Here is a 7,561-nt window from a genome sequence, read left to right as displayed (position 1 = left end):
ATAATTATTCTAATTTCAATGACTTTCTAGAGAACTTGAAGTTTCAGTTTTAATCTTTGATTCAAAGGTAGGTATGTTTATTAATTTATAAGTAGTTAAAATTATCATTAAGCTTATGATTGAATATATGATCACTACAATTCCTACTTTAAAAAATTTATGGCCTGGTGCAGTGGCTGATGCGTGTAATCCCAGCACTTTGGGGGGCTGAGGGGGGTGGATTGCCTGAGGTCAAGAGTTCAAGGCCAGCCTGGCCTACATGGTGAAACTCCATCTCTACTAAAAATACAAAATTAGCTGGGTGTGGTGGCACACACCTGAAGTCCCAGCTGCTCTGGAGGCTGAGATAGGAGTATCGCTTCAACCCAGGAGGTGGAGGCTGCAGTGAGCCAAGATTGCACCACTGCACCCCAGCCTGGGCAAGACAGAGCGAGACTCCATCTCAAAAAAAAAAAAAAAAATTAGAAGGTTTTCTTTGTGGCCAAATATGTAATTGATTTTGGACATACAAATAAACATATTTTTCTATTCTGGTATATAAGTTCTTATATATATACTAATTACTCTACATCCTTATTTTTTGACTTCAAGTTAAGTCCTGTAAGAGGTATATTAAAGTATCCCACTGTTTGCATGTCTGATAATTTTTATTTATTTATCTAGCATGGATGTTGTGTGTGTTCTGAAAAACTTCATGCAAACAAATTATATAAGAGAGGCCAGGAATTTATTGTTGTCTTAAATATCTAGCAGAATCGGATGTAAATCTTCTCTGGGCTATCATATTTTCAGCTCAGGTCTCAAAGATTTCACATATCTAGTCCAAGGAACTTGATCTCACAGTCAGACATCATAAAACACACAAGGAAAGAAGGCATTGTGAATAAAAGCAGGAACCAATATTATTAGACACAACGGATAAAGTAAGTGTATTTAATATTTACTCATAAATTCTTATATGTTTCCACTCTGTGTTAGGTATTATTCTAGGTACTGGAGATACAACAATGAAAAACAACAGAAAATATCCCTGTCTTTAAACATTTACATTCAAGTTAAAAAAATAACTGTATAGACTTAGAAGGAAAAGGGGCTACAGAGAAAAATAAAGCAGGAAGTGGGTATATGAAATGTACATGAGCAATTTATATTTGAACAAAAACTTGAAGGAGGTGAGGAAATGAGGCATGTGCATCTAGGGGGTTAGATGGAAACATTCTATAGAGGAATCAGCAAGGGCAAAAGCTTGGAGGTAGAAGTACACCTGACATAGAAGGTCAGGGTGGCTGAGGTGGTGTTACTAAGTGGGGGAGGTAGAATTTAAGGTCAGAGTGGCAAAAGAAAAAAAAAGGATTGAAATATGATTATGGGAAAATACACTATTAAAATAACTAAGCAGGTATAAGAATAAGTCAAAACTTGTAAGACTAGAAAAATATCACAGTTGATATTTGAGAAATATTGGATGGATTAAATATCAGATCAGACATAACTGGAGAGAGAATAAGTAAACTCAGAAATAGGGCTGAAGAAATTCTATACAACACAGCAAGGAAAGACAAGTAGATGGGAAATGTAAAACGGAGATTTAACATATTTATCAGGAATTACAGAAGTTAAAAATAGAATGAAGGAAAAGCAATGTTTAAAGTCAAAAATGGTTTAGTATCTCAAGAATGGAAAAACACCAACTCTCAGTTTCAGGAAGCTCAGTAAATCCCAAATAGGATAAGTAAAGAAAAAGCCACACCTAGAAACAACATAGGGAAATTGCCCAACATTATGTACAAATAAAAAAATTCAGTGAAGCTGGTGAGAAAAGACAAATACCTACAAAGAATGACAATTAGATTTATAGCTGACCTCTTAATAGTACTAATGGAAACTGAAAGACTATAAACTAATATTTAAAAGTTTTGAAACTATATCTAGTGAATATATATAGTGAATTTACTGTATTTTATAGGTAATGAACTGTCTTCCAAAGTTAAGGCATTTTCAGACAAAAATTTTGTTTACCACCCACAGATGACCGTAAAGAAAATTTGGGAATGTGTATTTCAGGGAAAACGAAAATGATCCCAATAAAGATTGGAGATGCAGGAAGGAAGGAAAACATAGAAATTGGTAAATATGAAATTCAATATAAACACACATTGATTAGATAAAACACTGATGATGATAGATGTCTAATTTGTGGATTAAAAAATAGAACAAAAACATCGATTAAGAGTGGCATCTAAATCACTGTAGAGGTGATGAAAGTCAAATTGTTCTGTAGTTCTCAGACTCTGACAAAGGTAAACATGGTGAGCAATTTTAGATGTCTTAGATAAGTTTTCATGTTTAAATTTCTAGAGAAACCACTTCTTCTGCCCCCAGAAAAAGAAAGAAAAAAATAGTGTATAATTTCTATTTACTTGAGGAAAAAACTAGAATGAGAAAAAAATGGAGTCTGTATAAGAACAGGTCAAGAAAGGAAGGAAAGAGAGAAAACAGAAAAATTAGAACAAATATAGAGCACAAAACAAGACAATAGAAGTAAATCCAAATACCAGTAATCCCAATCAATGGAAATGAAAAATCAATCCTGATAAAATGGAAAGGTTATCAAACTGGATTAAAAATATGCTGTGTATTAATAAAAATGAGAACAAAGAAATGTTGAAAACAAAAGAATGAAAAAGACATGTACTAGGCAAATAGCAACAAAAAAGCTGACATATTTATATTAAGAAAATAGACCTAAAACAATATTTAGCAGAGAGGAAATGAGTCACTACATAAACATAAAATATTTAATTTACCAGGGAAGACATAAAATTCTAAACTTGTATACTTTAATAAAATAACCACAACATATTTAAAGTAAAAGCTGATAAAAGTATGAGGAGTTAAAGACAAGTCCACTATCATGGTGAAAATGTAATACATACCAATTTTAGTAATGAACAGATCAAACAGATAAAGTCAATAAACATGTAGAATATTTGAATACTATAATTAAATTTGATAAAATGAATATGTTTATAATTAAAATCCACATTCTTTTATGCACATGTGGACAATTTATGAAAAATGGTCACCTTTTAGGCTATCAAGCAAGTCTTAACAAATTTCAAAGGATTTTGACGACATATAGAGCATGTTAATCTGACTACAAAATAAGTGTTTTTATTCTGTTTCTACAAAATCATGTGTGTGGAACTTTAAAAGCCATATTTATTAAATAACCCATGAGTTAAAATGGAATCATAATACAAATAAAAATGTCTATGTAACTAAACCTTAATGAAAATATCAGAACTTGTGAGATGCAGCTAAACTAGGATTTGGAAGTTAATTTAAATTCATATATTTGCACTTAAGAAAAAAAGGCTGAAAACTAATGATGTCAGCATCCCATTTAAGAAATAAAGAGCAACAGAATGAACTCAAAGGCAGTAGATATATAAATTGAAAACAGAGAATCAACAAGGCCAAATGAGGGCTCTTTGTAAATATTAATTAGATTGACAAAACTGTGGTAAGAGGAATAAGAAAAAAAATATATGCCAAATAAAATATGTAGATAACTACAGAAGGGTCAGAGATTTAAAAGATAATGAAAAAATATTATGAACCAACTTTATGACAAAAGGAGTTAAAAGTTAGATGAAGTGCAAAAATTGCTAAAAATATATTGACTCAAGAAGAAACAAAACTAGTATAGTCTTAGAAGCATTAATCAGTAGTTCAAAAATCTTCCCCTTAAAGAAATCAGGATGCCTAGATGATTTTACAGGTAAATTCTTGCTAACACTCAAGGAACAGATGGTTTCAACATTACATAAATACTTCCAAAAAATATGAAAATGGGAACACTTCTTACTCCTTTGAAGAGGCTAGTATAACTTTGATGCCAAATCAGAAAAGGAAATAAAATGAAAGACAAATTACAGGCCAATTTTACTTTTGAATAAAAAGACAAATTCTTTGGAAAATATTAATAAATTGAATTTAACATATAAGAAATAGCATATCTCGTTATCTAATTTGGTCTATGATATGTATGAAAATTTGGTGTAACATTAGAAAATTGAGTAGTGTAATTCACTACAATAATGGAAGAAAGGGCAAAACAATATGATTATTTCTATGGATGTAGAAAAGAAACTACTTGATAAAATTTAACATCCATTCATGATTTAAAAATAAAAACTCTTTAGCAAATAAGAAATAGACTTTACGTTTCTCTATCTGATAAAAACTACAAAAAAGTTTTCAGCAAATATCATTCTTTATGGTAAAGAAAGGGAAGAAGAAAGTATGTATGCAGTTATTACTTTTTTTCTATTCTGTCCATGATGACCTAGCCATTGCAGTAAGGCAATTTAAAGACATTACATGTGTAATGATTAGAAAGGAAGGGCAAAATTTTAGGATTGTCTTCATAGTAAACTCAAAGAAAGATACAGATAGATCAATTATTAGAATTAAGAAGATATATTAGCAAGGTTGCTAGATACGAAATCAACATAAAATAATTGCTATTCTATACGTCAGCAACAAACAAAAATAAACCAATTTTAAAACATAGCATTGAGAAATATCAAGTAACTAAGAATAAAGCTATCATAATATATGCAATAATTAGGGAGAAAACTAAATCTTTATTGAAAAAAAAACCCTTAAATTAATGAAGAGATATATTGTCATGGCTCAGAGCACTTAACATTGTAAAATATCTCTCTAAATTGATCTATAGATTCAACCTGATTCCTGTGAAGTGCAAAGGGTTTTCTTTTGTTGTTGTTGCTGTTGCTACTGTTTTCTTCCCCTAACCCCCATGGAACTTGACAGCCTACAGCTAGTTCTAAAATGAATATGGAAGTTCACAGGGCCAAGAATAGCAAGAGCATTCTTAAAAAAGAAGGTGGGGAACTAGCTCTATAAAAGATCAGCATTTACTATAAAGCTATAGAAATGCACTCTAGAAAAAGTAAATGAAGAGGTAAAAGAAAGGCATTAGGGGACAAATGAAAGAGATGATGTAGATTTTTCGGATGGGTGGGTATATTTTATTTTGCAGTTTCATATTTCTTTACTGTGTTATTTCTAGAAACTTTAATGTTTTAAACCTCTTTTATAAAATCCAATGATGACTAATAGAATTCTATTCTTTTCAAAAGTTAACTTACCTCCAAAGTGGCTGAAAATATTGTTTACCATTACATGATTATGAAATGACTGAAGAATATAAAATTAAACTTAGTGACTTAATTAGTCACTGCCTTGCTAACTTCACTGTAATTTTTTTTAAACGTCTTGTTTTTAATGTAGCAAACTATCTCAATACTGGCTGGATTAGGTTAAATAAAGAATTTTTATATTCAAAAAAATAATGAAGACAATGTGATATTGGCACAGAGACAAACAATGTGATGTTGAAATAGGAAGAGAACCCTGGAATAGAGAAACACACATATGAACACTAGACATGCGACAGACGTAGTATTGCAGTTCAGTAGGTAAAGGGTGGATTTTTTATTACTTGGTACTGGGATATTTGGTTATCCATATGGTTAAAAATGAAGCTGGAGTCCTTCCTCATACCAAATAATGAACCAATTCCAGGTGGTCTAATGTAAAAATGAAAGAGAACATTATAAACATTTGCAAGACAAAATAGGAGACTATGTCTATTCTCCCACGGAGATATTCCCAGAGATTGAGAATGATTTCCTGAAACATAAATGAAAAGATTGATAAATTCCACAACATAAAAATTTAGAATTTCCATTTATTGAGAGAGAAAGAGAGAAATTGAGAGAGATAAAGACAAGCCACAGCAGGGAAGATGGCTGCTGCACAAATAATCAACATGGCATGCTTACCCAGAACACATAAAGAAATACCATGCTTAAGTAAGAAAAAGACAACCAAATAAAAAAAAAGAAATTTCGCAGAAAAGGAAACATAAGTGGCCTATACACATGTGAAAGTTATTATAAAAATTTCAACTCTTGGAGCAGTTGAGGAGAAGTGGATGCTTTTATCCTCTGCTGCTTTGTGTGTAAATTGCTTCCACCACTTTGAAAAACAGGCATGGTATAGTAAATTATAAAAAGTGCACAATCAAAGATTCAGCAATTTCACTTCTAAGACATATACTCTGGAAAAAACTTTTACAAATGTGTATCAACAGAGGTGTATAAAAAACATAGCAGTGATAGTACAACACTGGAATTGCAGCATATCCATGGACTGGAATATTATACTGCAGTAAAAATGAATTGACTACAACTGCATGTAACATAAATGTAACATTTAGCACAAAATGCAAGCAGCAGGAGAATAAACATAGTATAATTCCATTTGGGTAAATTTCAAAACATGCAAAATGAAACAATATGTTTTTGGGGGAATCTATCAAATGAGGTAACATTTTCACAAAGAGACAGAAAGATAATGGTTTTTACTAAAGGGTATGACAGGGGATAGGGCCTAAGGGGGCCCAAAGATGGCTAAATCTGCTGGGTAGAGAACACCTGAGTGTTTTGTCTTTTTGTCTCCTCTACCTAGGCATATAAGTGTTCATCTGGAAGTGTTTAATAATTAATAAAAAACTATTTTAAAATAAATGAATAAAACATCTACCACATCCAACAGCCCTGGCCTACAGGTAAACACATGGGAGTTTATGAGATTAAATGACTTGCTTGGTTTCCTTGTTTGGTTATTTCAGAGCCAGTTGGAGCATGAGGCTTCAGAATTGCCTTCCAACTCTCTGTGCGCTGCACCAACTGCTTCCCATAGACTCCTGGTAAAATATGTAAGTATTAAAATGTTTTCATACACACGAGTGGATAGGCAATTCCAATCTACTGAAGCAGGCTCGTTTTCCTAGCATTTTCCTTTCTGTTTCTCCCTTATCAGAATATTTAAGGTAGAACTAACACTCCCTACTCTGAATTTCTAAAATTCATTTGATAAAGTACCTTGAATTGCTCAGGTCAAAGGCAAATGTGGACTAGAACTTTTCAAAACCTTGTCATGATAATACAGGAAAAAATAATACTATTTTGTGTCATTCAAATTCTGGGTAGCTTTAATCAGTCATTCAATATGTTTGTCATAAGCACCTAGTAACTAATCAGCAATCTGATAGGCAACATGCTTATTATCCTCAAGGACCTCAAAGCCTAGGTAGGGAAACAAAACAAATACACAAGAGAGAGAAAGATCGTGGATAAGCTAAACTGAATACTAGTATCTAATATCTGCAATTAGATTATGGAAAAGGAAGGTGTCATTGGAGGCTGTTTTAGATGGATCAGACTCCCATTGAAGACCAGGGGAGGATAAAGATAAGTGTATGGAGGTAGGAAGGATTACTTCTTGATGTTTGTTCATGGTATCAGAAGTAATGAATTTCAAGTTTACCCAATGAGCACATCAGTTTTTGCAGATGTTTATTTCTCACAAGCCCCAACCTGACCTCTATTGAATGGTATACTAGGTAGGTGGTTAGATTGTGGTCCTTTGTGTGCTGAGGACGGCTTTGTTTTACACCCTGATG

Source organism: Symphalangus syndactylus, chromosome 3, assembly GCF_028878055.3.
Source record: "Symphalangus syndactylus isolate Jambi chromosome 3, NHGRI_mSymSyn1-v2.1_pri, whole genome shotgun sequence".
NCBI classification, from domain to species: Eukaryota; Metazoa; Chordata; class Mammalia; order Primates; family Hylobatidae; genus Symphalangus; species Symphalangus syndactylus.
The sequence above is the reverse complement of the archived record's forward strand: the minus strand, read 5'-3'. Positions refer to the sequence as shown.